General features: G+C 36.2%; 1 long non-coding RNA gene across 2 annotated transcripts; it reads right to left on the bottom strand.

Annotated features, from left to right (window-relative positions):
- Positions 1–3,151: 3,151 nt before the first annotated feature.
- LOC139192382 (uncharacterized) lies at positions 3,152–5,084 on the bottom strand. Of its 2 annotated transcripts, XR_011576522.1 has the most exons (4): positions 5,006–5,084; positions 4,762–4,913; positions 4,221–4,287; positions 3,152–3,364 (listed from the first exon to the last, which is right to left on the bottom strand). It is a non-coding gene; the product is annotated as an uncharacterized lncRNA (long non-coding RNA). The 2 variants fall into 2 exon arrangements; XR_011576521.1 differs by having other exon boundaries at positions 4,762–5,063.
- Positions 5,085–9,732: the final 4,648 nt, after the last annotated feature.

Here is a 9,732-nt window from a genome sequence, read left to right as displayed (position 1 = left end):
ATATGTCGACCTCCGTTCTCCATAACAAGGCAGACCTGCAAGAATACCTAACTTTTCCTCATCTCCGAGAATGCATCTTCAACAAAGCATCTCGAAATACTCAGTTTTCTTCCTCTCCGAGAATACTTCTTCAAAACAAGTCACACCAGAGCAAGAGTATCTCATATCATCAGGGTCGAAAGAAAGAGTATCTCATATCATGTTTTCGCCTTGTCCTTTCCTTTGTCCTTGTTCTTACCTGCAAAGACAAGGATAAAGAAAGCAATATGTCGGAACCTCCAATCAAACTTCCGCTGCCACACATGGATGAGTCACAAAGAAGTGATGAACCATTCAAATGTAAGGGTTGCATTCCACTTCTGCATCAGTGGACAAATACTACAAGAGAATATGCCACACATGCATGAGGGAAAACTAGGGAAAATACCACTTATGCAAGGGGAACAGATAAGGCAAGCGAAAATGATACATTGAAACATGTGGAGACAAGCGCAACAAACACGTGTTGATTCATTTTCGACAAAGTCGAAGATCACTTGCCACGTGAAGCTCCTCATGGTCCAATTTCATTCAAAATCAAGTCTCTAAGGTCCTTGAAGATATCACAAGTCTGATTCAAGATCAAGTGTCCACCACCCTTGAATCAAATTTAGCTCCAGATAAATGAAGTAAATTCAGACTTTTGGAGGAAATCAGAAGACCATCCAGCCCAGTTCAAGAACAAGCCTATGGAAAGTTAACAACAAGTAAAGCACCACTTTCGGCAACTCTTCTTGCTAAGAGACTGAAGCAGAATGATCAACGATGAGCCTAAATGATTTGAAATCAGGGGGAGATACTCATCAGGGGGAGCATCCAAAATAGATCAAGATTTTAACGAGTCAATCGAAGACTTGTGGCCATCCAAGAAGGAGTGTTGTGAATAATATGTGGATGGCCCACATGAATGTTTTGTTACTATTTATGCACAGTATTTTCACTATTCATTTGTGGAAAATTTGTAAAGTGAATAGTGTTCTCCTTGCTTATAAAATGAATGAAAGGTGAAGAAGGAGGAGAGATACAAATGAGCATAGAAGCAACATGGCTGAGAAGAGAGGAAGAATAGAGAGATAATATAGAGAGTTATCTTTGTACTCCTTTATCCCAAATTATAATGAAAGCACCACTGATGTCCCGATGACGTACTCCAATCACACTGACTGTAGAGGAACCTCGTAAATTTTATGTCTTGTTTCATTTATTCCACTGCATACACCATCGATTTTACAACAACATAATTATTGTGAGGATATATGTTGTGAGGCCTGACTTGATTCATCATGATGCAGCTCATGCTGAGAACTAAGCCAAAAGCTCTTCTAAGTGACTCCATATATAAATTATCAAAATTTGCTTCTGCAATGGTACTGTTTGTCGAACCATGCATATCTAGGCTTTTTGGAGTTGCTGATTTTGGTTCTGAGGTGAACCGAGGTTTGGTTTCCTCCTGTAGCCAACCTGCATGCATGCGTGCATGTGTTGATTTGTGGAGCCATGAAATGTTTGCTACAACATTGCAGATCGAGTCGGTCGACTAGACAACCATATAGGTTCTTTTAATTAGGTATAGAAGCTTTGTTCTACTAAGCATTAAAAAGACAATAAAGTACGGATTTAGTTATCAACAAATAAAAAACGAATTTAGTTAAATCTCAACAGTTCATTTGTAAAAATTGATGTGCGGGAAAATCATGCTTAGGTATAGTCCGTTTAGGGTTTCAATTTGCATGCAATGCACGGCGGCCCTTTAGGCCTAAGATGGGGTCTTACATTTTTATTCAATTTTTTTTTCTTTGATATTTTCTTCAGAAAACTTTAAAAACATGAACTGAATATCAAAACGTCATTTTTTTGGGCCTTAAAAAGGCCCAAACCCATTTATGTATCATGCACGATCGATGCCTCATTCCTTCAGAGCATATTTCTGTTTTTGTGTTGTACTATCCACACATTTTGTTTTATTTTTCACATATTTTTATTAATTTTTGTTATTTAATCTTCTTTAATTAAGTCGATTCGACTAAATTAAGATAGTATGTATGAAATAAAAAGAAGTATGTAGATAACACACTCCAACTGTTTTATACTCAAATCATGGAATTGAAAGGTGAGGTTGACCTGTCTTAAAGATAATGCTAGAAACTGTTGCATCTTAATCTTCTGATTTAAGCTGTTAGACTTGGTTTATTTTATTTTATTTTTTTAGTAAAAGACTTGGTTTAGTCTTTCGAGAAAAACTAAAATATGCGATGGCTTTTGTTACAAGTAAACATTTTGGAAATTTGCCGATTCTTTAAAACTAATTTATGTGGCGCGTAACATTTCTGTAAATTGTAAATAAATTAAGAATAATGTTAAGTATATCAAATTTTTACACCAAATAATATGTCATCACTTAAATATTTATTTTAATTCAAGTTGAAATTTAAATTTATATTATGTAGAATGTATCACATCATTTAGTACACAAATTTGATACATGAATTTGATGTATGTCACACCACCCATAAATTAATGATGTTGGCTCTAGACATAAACAAATGAAACCAAAAAGCTTGGCTACACACACCAAATTCATGCATCAAATTTGTATACCAAATTGTGTGCCACATTCTACATCATATAAATTTTTATTACAATTATTAATCAAATCCAACTGTAATTAAAGTACAATTTAATTAGTGTCACATCATTTAGTGCAAAATTTTGATGTGACAAGCATTATTCTAAGTTTGTCACATCAACTGAGATTCAAAACATTATAGTAATAAAAAAATTACAACTCAAATAGTTAAAGAGCATTTACTCTTGCATTTGAGGTGCTATATTGAATTATATATGCCCTGCCCAACTACCATTGTATGTACATGAAGAAGAAAAAAGCATTCTTTACATGAATTTGTTTCAACTTCAAAAACATACGTCTGAAAAGAAAGTAAAAATGCGAATAATGTGAAACCTCGTTAGTATTAGATGAAGATTTATAAGCTTTTCAACGAAGATTTGACTTGACACACTCCGACCGAGATCAAGGCATGCTGGCCGTCACGTGAGGGTGATGTAGTCATGTGCACAATGCGGAAGCAATAAGGATAAGAAACATGAATAATTAAAAAAATGAAACTACTAGAGTGCACTAATAAATAGAAAGTGTTAAGAGTAAGATACAAAAGTAAATACTCCTAATCAGAGCATAGCAAGTCTAGGTGCAGTCCAGTAGGACAAGTATTAGTTATACAGTACCATAAGATGTCCTACAATTATTTTAATATGTCAGAACACCGAAATCCTCGTACCCAGCAACAACAAGCTTACCTAAAACCTGGAAGGGCGCAAAACAAAAAACGTGAGTGGGCAAAAACAAATGTTTTACAAAACCATTTCATTTATCAACATTTCTAACCCCTCGCTGTAAAACATGTATAATTTTTTCCCAGAATTAGAATATAAGCATATACATAAATATATATGAAATATATCAACTCAATTCATGCTTCACATAATCATATTCATATGTGTGCCATGTCAAGATATAACAGAGTAAGTAATTCAGGTGAGAATAACTTCATAGAAATATAACATATTAGCCAGAACCCCTGTGGTAGTTTGTACGGCTGAATTCATAGCTCATAAGTCAATCTAGCCGGAGTCACTACAATAACCTATACGGTACTATACTGCACAAGAGTTGGAACCAAATGAAAAGGTCTATACGATAATGCTGGGTGTAATATAATTATGCTCAATACTACTCTCACATAACAGCTGGGCAATAAATCGCTAGTCACCTACGAGTCAGAACCATAGTAAAGGTCTGTATGACAAGACTATGCACCTAAATTGAATACAATGTGAGCATATGGTGCGGGAGGTGACATTAATATACAGGTCTGTGCCATATCTCTGGCTAAATCACAATCACCCTAGGTGCAGTTTTATGAGCTCAACGTTATTCAATCACATATCACACCATCGATAATTCACATAACTAAACATAACTCAACTGAGCTTACCTGAGTGTCCACAACACCACAATTATATATAATGCATCATATACCAATTCATATACGAAATATAAATTCATATGCATGGCATTCAAGGCATAATCTCATTTAAACATATTTTCTAGGAAAATGTCAAGTATATAAATATATACTGAAAACCAAAAGCCCACACACTGGTATGTCGAAGGGTCGTAGCCCCCGAGTCGCCCTTGAACGTGCTTGTCCTCGGGATAAGTCTCACCTATATGCGAATTAACTATAAAAACGTTATTTAAAGTACATAGACAAAACTAGCTAATAATTTCTCATACAATGCTCAAATGGAGTTTTTGAATATATCAACGTGATCTACACAACTCCACGAACATCCCCATATTTTTAGAAAAAATTTTCGACCACCCACGCGCCGGCCAAGGCACGGCCAGACTCGCCACCCATGCGCGGGCACGTGCCTGGCACACCAACGGCAACAGTGACGCCATTATGAATATTCCGTTAAATAGTAACGGAATCCATTAAAGTTAACTAATGCCGTTGGAATATTCCGTCAAAGTTGACGGAATATTCCGTCATCCCTAACCTCAAACCTCCGACGACCGTCACCGGCGCCGGAAACTGGGTAATTTTAAAACCTTGATATCTCACTCGATATTCAACCAAATTTCAAAAAATTTATGTCAAAATGAAGCTTAGAACAATTAGAACAAACCCATACCAGTTTTAGGACCTAAATCCCACGAGATTCGCCGGAAAACTCATCGATATTTCGGTTAAACCTGCAACTCGCCGTTTTCGCTATTCTGACATCCAAACTCTTCCAACGAACCACTCCTAACCTCGTGAGGACCTCCTTAAGCTAACTATAAGCTTGAAATCCCCAAAACATAAGATTTTACGTTTGCATGAATAGTGCCATAATCGGAGATCAAGGAAACTAGGGTTTTCGAAGGAGTTCTTACCTAAAAATGGTACCATTCAACTCGTATGAACCTCAGGAACACAATAGTGTTCTTTAAACCTTTGATCTGCAAGTTTTCTTATGGATTTAATGTTGTCCGTACATGAGGGAAGGAGAGAGAGAGTGAGTCCGAGAGATGAGAGAGCACGGGAGAGAAGAGAAAGGAAGGGTGTGTGTGTGTGAGTGGTCCACGTGGGTCACCAACCAAAACCACATAAACTTAGTCCAATTTTTGTCCAAAAATTAAGGAAAAATGCAAGTTTGAACCACCCCTAACATGCATAACACACACCACAACACTCATGTCCAAGGGTACAATAGTCAATTCACATCGTCGAAATTAAATATTCGGAACGGGCTGTGACATGACTGGTGTAGAACAACGATGGCATCAGGTTTGTCTCTCACGTACGGCTCTAGCCAGTTAATTAGTTATTTGACGAGTGAGTGATGTAAATGCAAAACAGTTAATCCTAATTATACGGTAAATTCTCTCCATCTTTATTTTGCGTTTACTTCACTCACTTGTCAAGTAGTAACGAGAAACGCATAAAAAGGTTCACGATGTTATATAAATGTTCTTCTATATTGTTTCTTGTATAAAACAAACACTAATGTCAGTCAGTATTTAGTGTTGACCCACCAAATTAAAAGATTGGGAAGATTTACCTTAAGATAAATATCTAGATGAGAACATTATTAGAAGACTTTTTTTAACACGGGTTAGGCTCAAATGAGACTGAGTACTGGTTTGGTACTTAGATGATTTTATAAAAAAAATGAGTATAAAAAAAAGATGAGCTTAAAAAGGTATTTGGTAAATACTTAAAAACAGCTTATTTTTACAGTTTTAGGTAAAAAAAAGATGAAAACGTGAAGTAGTAAAAATAAGCTTATTCTTACAACACAGCATAAACAATATTTTTTCAAAGTATAACAATACCAAACCAATCCCGAGTGATTAGAAAAATATAGGTTGGCTTCACATGCTCTTTCCAAGAAGTGGCATATGCATCATCAAATGTCGTATCGCCCGCAAATCTTGACCATAAATAATTTAATGCATGCCAAACTTTCACACATCAAATGATTGAAAATACTGATCATAGCACTCTTCTATTTATCAATTTATGATGCTTCCTTGTGTTGCGATGAGCCATAAATGTTTCTTAATAAAATTTGGAGTTGAAGACTGATCGTAACAATCTTCTATATCTTCTATAAACTCTTCTACGCATGCTTCTTTGTGTCGTGATGGGCATAGATGTTCTTAATAAGGACTAGGGTTCAAATTTTCTTCTCTGTAATTAAGCTTTCAAGTAGGAGAGATTTTTCAGTGTGACTGTCACACGAGATGGTATATTATGTGTTCTTATATAAATGATGGGTTATGTGTATTAAAAAGTTAACAACTTAAAAATTAAAATTTTTCACCACTTGCATAAAAATACTTGATGTACCATTCATGTTCCCGTCACAACTAAAAATTTCTCTTCAAATAGACCCTATACGTCTATATTAAAAAAAAAAAAAAACCGACATGTCATTACTTATTCACTTTTAGAGGCTCCTTTTGCTTTTAGTAAAGCTACCCAAAAGCCAAAATCCAAAGGCCAAAAGCCAAGGAAATCATAACTAAAATTTGGAGCCAAATCCCTACGGCATTAAATATATGGAATTAGATCATCTCCGGATCTTCTCATTAGAGTTCCTAAGAATCAATTAATACCAACTGATTATCAAAGATCATGCAGCCACCGTTGAATACTTTTTATATTTTAAAAAGTAAAATATCTTCGTTTTGTATTTAAAAATTAAAAAAAATATTGACACCACACGACAGTTGTTATTAATGGATTCCAAAGATCCCCAATAAAAAAATCTGGAGAGGATCTAATTCCTAAACATATATATCTTTATTCTGTACGACAACATGGCCATTGGCCGATCCGGAGATTTGGATGCAGGAGTGAGAATTTAAGATGGGGCCCTTCATATATATACTAAGCATTTTTTTTTTTATCATACACTAAACTCTAAGAAGTAAAATTTCAATAAAAAATCATCACGAATAAAAATTAATAGTTTCTAGTAGCAAAACTATCAGTTTACAACATTGTAATCAACTAAAAACCGAAGGAAGCCACTAAACAAGCTTTGTTGAACAATGGTCCTAAATTAGTCAATTAAGGGGGGTGGATTTCGCATCTTTACTCAAATTAAATTTGATTTAGGTCTAAGCTATAAAATTTCAAGAGGAATTGAAAAGATTTTTAGGAGAAAAATAATCATATTTCAAATCAATTTATATTGATTGACTGTCTCTGTTATGTTGTTACTAAAGTAACGACTATGACTTGATACAGAGCTGGCACTTCTAACTATGATGAATGCGTTAATTCTGGATATATATATCTTTCTTGGTATATCCAGATATTAGGTAGGAGCATAAAGTGAAACATTATAGGGTTACAAAGATAGTTCTTAAACACCATCGGATTTCAAAGTAGCACGATCTAATTCAAAAATCTCACCCAATTGAGCACGTTTATCATATTTTTTCATAGTAGCGAGATCGCTATAACTGACTCTGTTGAGTTCGCCGTCATAGAACTCTACAGTTACACCTACTTGTTCGAATCAATCGACCCGATCTAGAATATATTCTAACTATCAACGAATTCCGAGAATTTTAGGCGAAATGGAGAGGCTGGACCTGAAAGAAGAGTGAACGCGAAACCCTGAAAAGGAAAAAATGTTTATCGTGGAAGAGTCCCAATGTGAAAAAAAAAAAGAAAAAAAAAGGTAAAAGACTATTTACTACCCTCATGTTTCGTAGTTTTCAACATTTAGTACATCAAATTTTTTTCTTCTTAGAGTCATACCTAAAGTGTTAATTTTGGGACAGTCTCATACATCCGTTAGTCAAACTATTAATTATCCCGTTAATTGATGATATGGCGCCTATATGGACAATGATTAGGCGTCACGTGTCATTAAAGCGTCCACGTGGAAATTAAAAATTAAAAAAAATTAAAATTTGGTCTTCTTCTTCCTCCCCGACATTCCCTTCCTCCCTTATCCCTCCATTCTCTTCTCTGCACAAACGCACCAAATCTCGAGTTCCTTTCAAATCCTTGCTGCGGAGTTCCCTCCCCTCACTCGGCGTGCCTACTTCGCAGCCACCATCTCCGCCATCGACGACATCTCATCCTCTGTGTCCAAATCCTGGACCCACTACCACAGCGGCGATGTTGTAGTTCTTGGCCTTTTCTTTTCTCTGCCCTCCGGTCTCTTTTCTTCCTTTCTTCTTCCTTTTTCATTTTGATTTTCCTTTTCCATTTCCGTTTTCTTTCATCTCGAAAGAGACCCCAATTTTTTTGGGTTCACAAAAGAAACCCAATATTAGTTTATTTGAATTTTTTTTTCTTTTAACTTTATAGTTTTCTCGAAAATTGGGAGGATTTGGGTCTCCTCCACCTGGGTTCACAAAGAGAAGATCCATAGTTGAAAATACCAAATTCTTGAACCGATTCCAACCAAAACCGTTTTGGATCAAAACCTAGTAGATTTGTACCTTTAGAATTTGAAAAATATAACCCCAAATTGTTGAACCCACTCTCCAAATCGCATGAATAATCAAGGAGGAGTACCTGAATTTGCAAAGGTTAGAAACAACAGCTTGGAATCTTCTCACTTCAGCTTTTGTGAATCTTTGGCTGTGCGAAGAAGAGAATGAAAAACAAAAGAAAAAAAGAAAAACAAGAATCAGGGAGGAACCCACCAAACCCTCCAAATCGTCTGTCTGTCCCTCGCTCCCTCCCTTCTTCTCCCTCCATTCTCTCCTATGCACAAACCCACCAAATCTCGAGTTCCTTCCAAACCTTTGCCGCCACGTCCCTTCCCTTCACTCGGCTTGCCTACTTCGCAGCCACCATCTCCGCCATCGACGACCGGCTTTTTTCCTAACCTTGTGGTTAAATGCTCCAGCATGCACACCCATGGTTAATGGCTTTGAAAGCTGGTACTGGATATGATGGTGAAGAAATCAGTCAACGATGGTGGATCGGAGCTGAGAGTTGAATTAAACGAGTCCAGCGGTTGCGGGATCTGGGTTCTGTGAGGGTTTGGTGGGTTGGTGCATATATCCACACCTTGAGGAGTTGAATCGGAGCTAAGAGTTTGGTGGGTTGGTGCATATTTGGGTTCTCATCTTCGGACTCGTTGTGGGATCTGAGACTCATTTTGAGGAGAGAATGCAGGGATAAGGAAGGAAATGACTGTTGAGGAGGAAAAAGAAGACCAATTTTTTTATTTTTTATTTTGAAATTTTAATTTCCACGTGGATGCTTTAATGACACGTGGTGCCCAGTTATTGTCCACATGGGTGCCACGTCATCACTTAACGGGAGAATTAACAGTTTGACTAACAGATGTATGAGACTGTCCCAAAATTAACACTTTAGGTATGACTCTGAGACGAAAAAAACTTGATGTATTAAATGTTGAAAACTACGAAACATGAGGGTAGTAAATAGTCTTTTACCAAAAAAAAAAAGTAGAAATCGCGAGCTCCAAGCGTGTTCTATCATATTGAAACATGGGACTGCCACAAACGTGAACAATTTATTTGACGTAAATTTATGGGGCATTTTGATATAGGCGCCTCGTTTTTTAATTTTTTAGACTAAACATACAGTCATTTTGAAAATTTGATCAAACATTTTC

The sequence above is a fragment of the Malus domestica genome, chromosome 15, assembly GCF_042453785.1.
Source record: "Malus domestica chromosome 15, GDT2T_hap1".
Classification (NCBI taxonomy): domain Eukaryota; kingdom Viridiplantae; phylum Streptophyta; class Magnoliopsida; order Rosales; family Rosaceae; genus Malus; species Malus domestica.
The sequence above is the reverse complement of the archived record's forward strand: the minus strand, read 5'-3'. Positions and strand labels throughout refer to the sequence as shown.